The sequence below is a fragment of the Triticum urartu genome, chromosome 5A, assembly GCF_056163025.1.
Source record: "Triticum urartu cultivar PI428250 chromosome 5A, HENAU_Tu73, whole genome shotgun sequence".
Taxonomy (NCBI): domain Eukaryota; kingdom Viridiplantae; phylum Streptophyta; class Magnoliopsida; order Poales; family Poaceae; genus Triticum; species Triticum urartu.
The window spans coordinates 253,076,231-253,085,944 of NC_141877.1; the positions used below are offsets into that span (position 1 = coordinate 253,076,231).

Genomic DNA, 9,714 nt, shown 5'->3' on the forward strand with positions numbered 1-9,714 from the left:
TGGCCCATAATGAACAGTGTATCAATTTACACCCATTAACGGCCCATGGTGAAACTAGCTCGTAATGAATAGTGTATCACTTTATACCCATTAACGGCCCATTATTCCGTTGGGCCGTCTCCAGCCCATGTTATCTTTCGGCCTTCTCAGAGCCCATTTATTCCTGGGCTCATTTCCAGCATTCGTTTACTTACAGCCCGTTACTGTCATTTTCTGCTTGTGGGCCAAATTCAGCCCGTGGTTACAGTCGGCCCTTCTATGGTCCGTTAATACATTGGGCCGTTTTCATAGCGTCATCAAATACGGCCTATTAACGATGGCCCGTTATGGTCGGCCCATGAACGGACGATTCCAACTCTAGCCCGTTTACGGCCAGAATCCGGTCTGTTTGGCCCATGTTTGGCCAATCGATCATACGGCCCGTATAAGGCCCATTTATGATACAGCCCGTAGAAGGCCCATTGATGATACGACCCGTAGAAGGCCCATTGTTTCTATGGCCCGTAGAAGGCCCACTGTTTCTACGGCCTGTAGAAGGCCCACTGTTTATACGGCCCGTAGAAGGCCCACTATTTCTATGGACCGTAGGAGGCCCAGTGTCAATACAGTAAATATTAACCCATGGTTATTGTGGCCTAGTTTTAAAAAACAGGTTATTGCAGCCACTAGCAAACCACAGAAAAAGAACTGCACTGACTACAAGCAAACAAATAAACAAGACAACAAGGAAATAAATAAGCAAGCAACTTACACTAGGCTATCACGGCTATTACACATATTACATCCACTGGGCATCAAAGTTCACCACAAGTGCAAATATAGGGAACACGACAACATATAAACACCGCAGCAAAACAAGTCCAGAACTGAAACCACTTCAGAAGAGCTCAAGAAACAATATCCTGGGTACCCATAATGCTGGCAAGATGCTTAGCAAGCTTATTAAGGTTCTCTTGTTTGACGCTTAAGTCCTCCAGCGCTTGTTGTTGCACCAGAAAGTATGCATCTGAATTCTGCAGGGACTTCCTCAATCCTTCGGCTTCCTGTCGCATAACATCTGATCGATGTCTTTCAACTTGAAGTTGAGACTCAAGAAGCCGAACTGATTCAGGCAATGAGTTCGAAGAGCTGGTGCCAGCAGTGGTAGCCAGTAACTCGAACACTACATCAAGACAGGACTTTGGGGTTGTCTCGGTGTCTTCAATATAGTTTTTATCAGCTTTCTTGGAGACCAACAGGGATGTCTCACTATCTTGAACCTTATCTGCATTACTTCCTTTACCATTGCATAACAGGGTACTCTTCTCCAATATTTTATCCGCGTTCTAAAAGAGAAACAAACAAACACATCTCAGGTTTACAATGTAGTATATGAAACTCATTTTGGTAAACCAGCTCAGTAGTAAGGTGGACAGGATAACAGCATGAAACAAACATATATCTATGTAGTATGGTCACTGTATGGTCTATATCATTCTAGTTTATGTTGCCAAATCAAGATAGATACAGTTCAAATCATATCTATTTAAGACAAAGCAACATATACAGAATATAAGTGTGGGAAACTACACAGAAATAACAACACTTGTAATGTGCATGGCATGAGAACATAACTGTTTATTCAATTGAAACTGAAATCAACATAGAGCAAGTTACAACAGCAAACAGCCAAACACGTTGAAGAAACAGGTTTAAAACATACCTGTTGCGCCATTGGAGTTTCAATTGCATCCTTCAAATTTGAAATTAGTTGGTATCAGTAAATACAGTGATGCAAGAGCAAAGTAGTATGAACCATAGCTATGGAACCTGACCTGAGAACAATTCTTCTTCTGCTTTAAGCGTTGACTTCAGGTTCGGAGTGGTGGTCCTCGTGATTTGGGCACTGTAGTTGCCTTACTAACTGCTCGTGTTTAGGTGCTCTGTGGTGGAGACGGTGTTGTGTCAACGGGAACTAGGTGTCTATCTGCTGGGGTTGGGGTTAGAAGGGGTGTAGCTAGTTCTCTATCCAACTTGGTAGGGGTACAATCTGCATGAGTGTGGGTTATGTGTGGTGGGGCTGGTTCTTGGGCTAGTACAATCGTGGTTCTATCTGCATCGACAGGTAGCATGATCTTTTCTGAAGACCGTGTTTTTACTCCCACAGATACTGGTCATCTGTCTCTGAATCCTCCTCTGAGGAGCTATCGGGAACCAGCAAGACATGCGCTTCGTCAGATAGCATTGTCTGCTCTGAAGACCTTGTTTCGACTCCAGATTTTTCCATGACCGTGCCAAATGGCTGATGCACATGAAGAGTAATTGAATGTACTAAAATTGTTGACAAATTTAACAAGTAATAAAAAATGATGGCATGATATAATTCACATATAAGATGACTGGCTAACCAGGGTGGCATTGCAAAATTCACATATATGATGCCTGGCTAGACAAGATGGCATTACATGATTCACATATACGATAAAGAAACTAAACAGATGGCATTGACACAAAGCATGTCTAAACTAAGCATATGACATCTTTAATGTATATAGTAAGCAATGCAAGGCACCATATGCATGATATTACCAACATCAGCATGCCAAGTTAGAGCGAAGACCTCATGGGGTAAATAGGAGTGGTCTTTTCCTTCTAAATCCCCCTCATAACAGTTATCTTCCTCTTGATTACGATCTGAAATGGGTGGAGGGGGGGCTGCCTTTGCGCCCACCATGGAACGACGTCTGTATGAAATTTTATTGCCATGCAAGGATCATCTCTTTTGCTCTACATGATCAGTTCCATTGTGTATAATAATTGGCATGCATAGGAATAAAGCATAGTGAGATTATGTAAGGAGTGCATGCACAAATCCAGAGTGATGGTAGCAAACTGTGGGTAGACCAAAAACCAATGATAGCAGGCAGATAATAGCTTTAGTTAAAAATACAGACAATGGCTCCTTTAATGTTTGTTTGCACCCAACATGAAACTCATAGTAGACACCGGAGGTTAACCAGATAGTACACAGATAGTACTGATTGCTTCCCCAATATGTACCCCACAACCATTTAAAAACTCAAGTTTCAGCATTAGTTTGGACCTGACTCGGAGTCTAATAGGTGAACACGATGATAATGTAGCATGTCATCATATTAAGCGACGCATAACGTAAGCAGACACGGAAGGGTGCGACCTCTCTAGCGGACCCGTGTAGTCCTCAAGGTCATCTGCTCAGTTGATGATGGTAATGAAGTTGTCGTGGCTGCCGGCGGCGGGGAAGAAGATCTGAGGCGACGAAAGATAGTCTGGAGAGCGGTGGTGAACCCTTCCGTCGTTGGAGCAGCTGAGCTGGGGTGGAAAACACCGCCGCAGGAGCAGGACAAAGCACACAAGGTTTTCTTTGACACATATCTGTAACATAAGTAATTGAGTAAGGGCTTGTTTGAATTTGAGGATTCTAACAATGCAGTGATAGGAAATAGACAGGAATAGGATAGGAATGCACGTGCAAAATAGAGAATTTAAAAACACAGGATTTCTGCCAATCTAGGTGTTTGTTTCACAACAATTGGAAGATCACAGGATGCAAAAAAGCATGGTGAGATTAAGTCAAACCACAAGAAAATTTACGGTTATAATGTTATTATGCTACTATCTCTTAGTCTTGTTCTTGATGAATAGGAATATGAAAAGGAGGAGAAGTGGAAATTAGAATTCCTACGGTTTTTCTTTCAAGGAGACACTAAAGGAACAAATCCTACAGTTTTCCTTTGCTCCATTCCTTTGCACCAAATTCATGAAAAGTAGTACCATAGGAAACTTTCCAATTCCGATGTTGTTCATTCACTTTTCCTTTCAAGCACTGGCGACTCTAGTAGGAAGGCTTGAGCAAGGAAAATCCTACACTAAAAAATGTTTTTGTGCTACTTCTATTACTTTGGACCCAGGCCACCGCCATACTAGCTCAACTCCCAGGCCCATCGACAAATGCACAGCTCAAACGCGCAGAGATAAATAATGGTGGCGTTCAAGAGAGTCCATCACGGATAGTTAAGTTGCCTAGTACCTCACTGCTTGTCATATAGTAGGATAAAATAATCGTATTTCCCATTACTACGAGTGCTCAGTGGACAATATATATAACATGTAGAGTAAAAAAGAGATGCAACAAGTGTACAACCTCTTTGGCAAAGCCATGTCGATCTCAGCATGATTGGGTTGGCCGGTGAGGATGCTCCGGCTGACTTGGCTGTCGGAGGAGGGGAAGAAGATCTTAGGCGTCTGGAGATGGACCCTGAGGTACTGCTCCGCTGTGATGGAGGGTTTCATCGTTGGAGCAGCTCCGGTGAGTTGTACGACGCCGAGGCTGAAGCAGGACAAGAGAGACAACGAACAATATTTACCTAAGTGGAATTCTAATAGCATCTCCAATACATGACGTAAAATACATAACCACAAAGTGCTGGATGTAAAATACATCAGCCGCTCATCTCTGAACTTAAGTGTCGAAACTGAATTTAACTGCCGAAATTGAACTTAACTGTCGAAACTGAATTTAACTGTCGAAACTGAATTTTGCTGTCGAAACTAAATTTTGCTGTCGAAACTGAACGCACTAGCAAGGTGAGGCTACACGTCGGTCGACTGACTTTTTCATCTCTGGTCAGTTGATTTTGCAGCCGTTGGATACAAAATCAAGGGCCTGCGGTTCATCTTCAACCTCCACCTCCTGAGCCGGCCAAACAGCAGCCCCCCGCCACCCGCGGCCGGCGGTGCGCCGTCCCGCCCGCCCTGAAAACACTCTCCACCACCGGTCCGCCGCCGCCCCGGCCATCCCTCTAGGCCCCCCCGTGCCGAGCTTTTTCTCCGGTGATCCCCACGCCACCGCCCCGCCACCGCCGGCGACCACCGCCCCCATCCTAAACCCTGAGATAGATAGTGAGGTACCTCTGCGGTGAGCCCCCTCCCCGCTGCGGCTGGTTCTTCCTTCACCCCGGCGGCATCAGAGTGAAGTGTAGCTAAATCGGAGCAGCATCGCAAGCATGAGCAAGAGCGAGAGCAGCAGCGCGAGCAAGAGCAATAGCAAGAGCAGACCAGGTAGGGCACCGAGAGCAAGAGCAGAGCAGCAGCGCGAGCGAGAGCTAAAGCAGCAGCAGGTCCTACTGACGTGGATGTCACCGCCAAGGGAGCGACGCCGTGGAGGAACTGGCCAGCGACACTGCCGTGGATGGAGCCACGCCATGTCGGCTCGGGACCGAGTGCCGGCAGCACCGTGAGACCGAATCAAGAAGAAAATGCGGCGATTAGTGTACAACCTCTTTGGTGGCGCCGATTAGGCTGCAGCTTCATCCGAGGAAACGGTGATGATGATGCTCTTCCGGTGTTGCAGGTGAAGACGGCGGTGTGGGAATGGAGGTGGCGCGAAAGACGAGGGGAACATCGGAAAAGCTCCTTGGAGGTGGAGGACGGGGTGGCTGAACCGGTGGGACGATGAGATCGACGATGGATCCTCATCCGGTACGGTGGATGAGGGACGTCGAGGTGTTGCTGTGGACGACGTAGTCGGGGAAGAGGCTCCGGCTGGGTGGCGGACGGAGCAGGGTATGGGGTTTCGTCGCGGGTTTTCGCGGCCTCGGTGTACGAATGGGTGGGCGGATGGGATGGCAGTGGGGAACCATGGCTTAGAGACGCGCTTTTCCGAAATGTGGGGTAAGTTACGAAAGTAAACCCACCAATTTGAGGCGGTTCTTTTGGTTCAGGGGTACCACGGGCATTTCGCGTGTCGAGATTTCATAGGAGGTGGGAGTTTTCGCGCGCGTTGTAATTTCGGAATAGCAAGGCGCGGGTTGAGATGGAGGGAGTTGTCGGAGCACAACGAGACAAAGATATATCTTAAATATTTCGGGCTAATAAGGCGCGGGTTGAAGAGGCGGGAGTTTCGCAGCACGATAGACAGAGACGCTAGCTTGAATTTTTGGCATAACAAGGCGCGGCTTGAAATTTGGATTTTTTGAATTAAATCATAAGTATTTTAATTTGGGCATTTAAATGCTATAAAATAATTTAAATGCTCAAATAATTATGGAAATAAGTGTGGGCTGTTGGAAATAATCTAAATAGAGCCCCTGATTATTTTCAGGATTTTTAAAGATGCCTAAGTATTTTTAATAAAGCCCAACAGTTGCAGAAAAATAGAAAAAGAAAACAAAACAGAAAAAGATAGAGAGAGAAACTTACCTGGCTGCCCACTGGCCGGCCCAGCACTGTGCTGGCCCGTGCCAGCTAGCTACTTCCCCTTGCCAGAGCAGGCAGGGAGGTGAGCATGGCACGCCCGAGCTCGCCATGCACCACCCATCCTCTCTGCTTCGCCCTGGTCGCCCTTGCGCCGCGTGGATCGTCTCCTGGTCGTCGCCCCGACCTCGCCGACACCTCATTCCTCCCCCTGCTCCCTCCCTCGCTACCCCGAAGCCATGGCCGATGCAGCTGCCGCCGTCTTGCCGCCATAGCCGTAGCCACCGTCGTCCCCGTGTCACCCAACCATGCCCACGAGCTCTGCAGCATCTCCCTCGACCTCCTCGATGAGTCACGAGGCCTCGGACGCGCTGCAACGCTGCCATCATTGTCGTTCCCCTCGTCGGCCACCGGAGATCATCGCTGACGATTCGCCAACTCCCAAGCTTCCCCGAGCCCGCTTCGACGCCCGCTGCACTCGCCGTGAGCTCCTCTCTCTTCTCCTCCTAGCCACGTCGCTCGAGCTGCCCTCTAACCCCGTTGGCCATCACGGCCGAGAGCTCGGGTCCGCCAGCCATGTCGCCGCCGTGGCCACAGACGCGTAAGCTCGAATCCGAGCACGTCACCGCAGTCCCCACGTCCCCAGGAACCCAACGCACCACCCCACATGCCTCATCGTGCCCCGTACCCTTGGGTTCATCCTCACCCGAGCTCCAGCGACCGCCAAGGTCGTCGCCAGCGTCGTTCCCAGCCTCCCTGAGCTCCACTTCCACCACCAACCGACGCGGATCACTTCCAGCTCCCCGTAGATGGTCTCTGCCGCCCGTTTGGTCGCCGGAGACGCAAACCCAAGCCCCTCCGCCGCGTCTGTCGTCGCCGGCGTCAAGCCACCGGCGAGTTGACCTCGTTTGACCAGGGGTTTAACTCCCCTGGTTCAATGACAGGTGGGCCCAGAGCCCCGTTGATTTTAGTTAGCACTAATTAACTATTAGTTAACCTAATAGGTCACTGACATGCGGGCCCAGGCCCCACTAACAGTTTAGTTAGTACAAATTTAATTCTGTTAGTTAGCTGAGACACTGATAGATGGGGCCCACCAGTCAGGTTTGACCTGGGCTGGCGCCTTTGACTCGCTGACGTCACAGTGACGCAGTGCTGACGCAGTTATTTAATTTCTGGATTTATTCTTATATAGGAAATTCCAGAAAATAGCCAAAACTTCTAAAAATCATAGAAAATCAACCATAGCTCCAAATCCAACAAATTATATATGAAAAATGATCATAAAAATTCAACCTTTCCATCTGTAATGGTTTCATGCATGACAAAACACTTTAACCTTGCTGTTTAGGTGAAACAAGCTAATACACTTATTAAGCATAAGAACTTTAACTTTCATTTGAATCTTTGATTCAAATGGACCCATTTCAACTTGTTTCACATTGCATTAGGCAGGACACATCATTTTGCCATGTCATAGCATGCATCATATTGTTGCATATTGTCATGTGTTGATTATGTTCTGTGTGACCTTCGTGGTAGGTTCTACCTCCGAGGATATCTCCGAGTATCCAACTGAAGGGCAGTACCCTACTACCACTCCATCAGGCAAGTAGCCCCATTGATCATATCGATACAATCCCATGTTCTCGCCTCTGCTCTCATTTACTGCATTAAGACAATAATGTTTCAAACTGCTGTGTGTTGCGGTAGTTGAACCCTTACCCTCTGCATGACCTCTCATGGCCACAATAACTAGATGAAACCCACTAGCATGTGTAGGAGTTGATTGAGCCATGTTTGTGTTTCCTACCATGCTATGCCTGCTATGCTTAGAGTTGTGTCAGGTCTGGTTCATCTGGGCGATGGGCTAGAGTGAAATGATTATGTCGGTAATATGAGAGATGTGTTGAACATGATTTTGGTAAAGGTATCGATGAGAGGCCATGTAGGAGTACATGGTGGGTTGTTTCATTGAGGCCGTCCCTAAGAACTGAGATCTGTATGTGTGATTTTAAGAATCAGCTACTACCATGCATTGGGATCCTTAATTGACCCTCTCGGCTTCTTAATCACCCTAGTACTCTATCCAGGAGTTGCAAATAGTATCTGGTGTTTGTAGGTTATGTGTTGGCGGCCGTGCGTAGCGCTGACCCTAGGGGTGGGCTATGTTGCGGTAGATACACCATGGCCGGGTATGCCGGGCGCCCGTTTGGCATCTCGGGACCCCTGTTCACATCGTTCGGGGCCGTATATATGTGGAAACCTCGGCCGGACTCCCTGCGGATGGAACCTGGATAGGCGATAAACCTGGACTAGAGACTTGAGTGTTTAGGTAGGCCATGGCCGACACCCTCGTTGGGCTTCCGCTTGAAGGTTGCCGAGTACATGTCGTGTAAACGGTGGTAAGTGGTGAGAGCGTGCATGAAGAAGTACACCCCTGCAGCGTTAACATCATCTATTCGAATAGCCGTGTCCGCGGTAAAGGACTACTTGGTTGCCTATATAGTTCATAGACAAGTTAATGGATACTACTAAAAGACTCAAGATAAGTGTCAGTACCGAGGATGGCCGTCTCATAGGATGACGAAAACTATTTTACTAGTGGTGTCTCGTAGGATAGCTTAGCCAAGAGTCAAAGCTGGCTTGCTGCAATAACTCCACCACCTTCTTGAGAATGAGCATGTATAATAGGTTCTGTTGTAAGACTTGCTGAGTACCTTTGTACTCATGTTTGCTTTAACTACTGTTTCAGACGACAACACCGCCCCCTCCGATGGGTTTTATGTAGACCTTGACGTCGATGAGTGACTTTCCACCCAGGTGGTGATCCTGGCCATGGAGGGCCCTATGTAGATAGACAGGCTTCGAGAAGCCTTCTTTCATTCTAGTGTGTGTACTCAGACTATTTGCTTCCGCATGTGCTTGTATGCTTGTATGACTTGAGTGTCGGGTCATGTGACCCCTACCTGTATGAACATGTTATGTATGGCTCTCCGGAGCCTTTAAATAAAGTACTTGAGTTGTAGAGTTTTGTTGTGATGCCATGTTGTATTTGCACATATCGAGCATATTGTGTGTATGATTGAAATGCTTGGTATGTGTGGGATCCGACAATCTAGTTGTTTATCCTTGGCAACCTCTCTTATGGGGAAATGTAGTCTAGTGCTCCTCGAGCCATAGTAGTCCGCTACAGCCCGGTTCGCCGGAGTCCTGCTAGCCCAGCACTACTTCTCAGGACACTTGACTGGCCGGCATGTGTTTCACTTCGTTCCTATGTCTGTCCCTTCGGGGAAATGTCATGCGGTGACTTCCGGAGTCCTGCCTAGCCTCCTACAGCCCGGGTTCCCCGGAGTCCTGTTAGCCCCGTGCTACAGCCCGGATTCACTCGCTGATGACCCACATGCTCGATGTGATTCATGTATGCCTGTCTCCATAGGTCTGTGCCGCTTTGGGTTCACGACTAGCCATGTCGGCCCAGGTTCTCTGTCATATGGATGC

General features: G+C 47.9%; 1 long non-coding RNA gene across 1 annotated transcript; it reads right to left on the minus strand.

The window, feature by feature from the left end:
- Window positions 1–1,040: 1,040 nt before the first annotated feature.
- LOC147970959 (uncharacterized) lies at window positions 1,041–1,894 on the minus strand. Its single transcript, XR_015603274.1, has 3 exons — window positions 1,815–1,894; window positions 1,703–1,732; window positions 1,041–1,325 (listed from the first exon to the last, which is right to left on the minus strand). It is a non-coding gene; the product is annotated as an uncharacterized LOC147970959 (long non-coding RNA).
- Window positions 1,895–9,714: the final 7,820 nt, after the last annotated feature.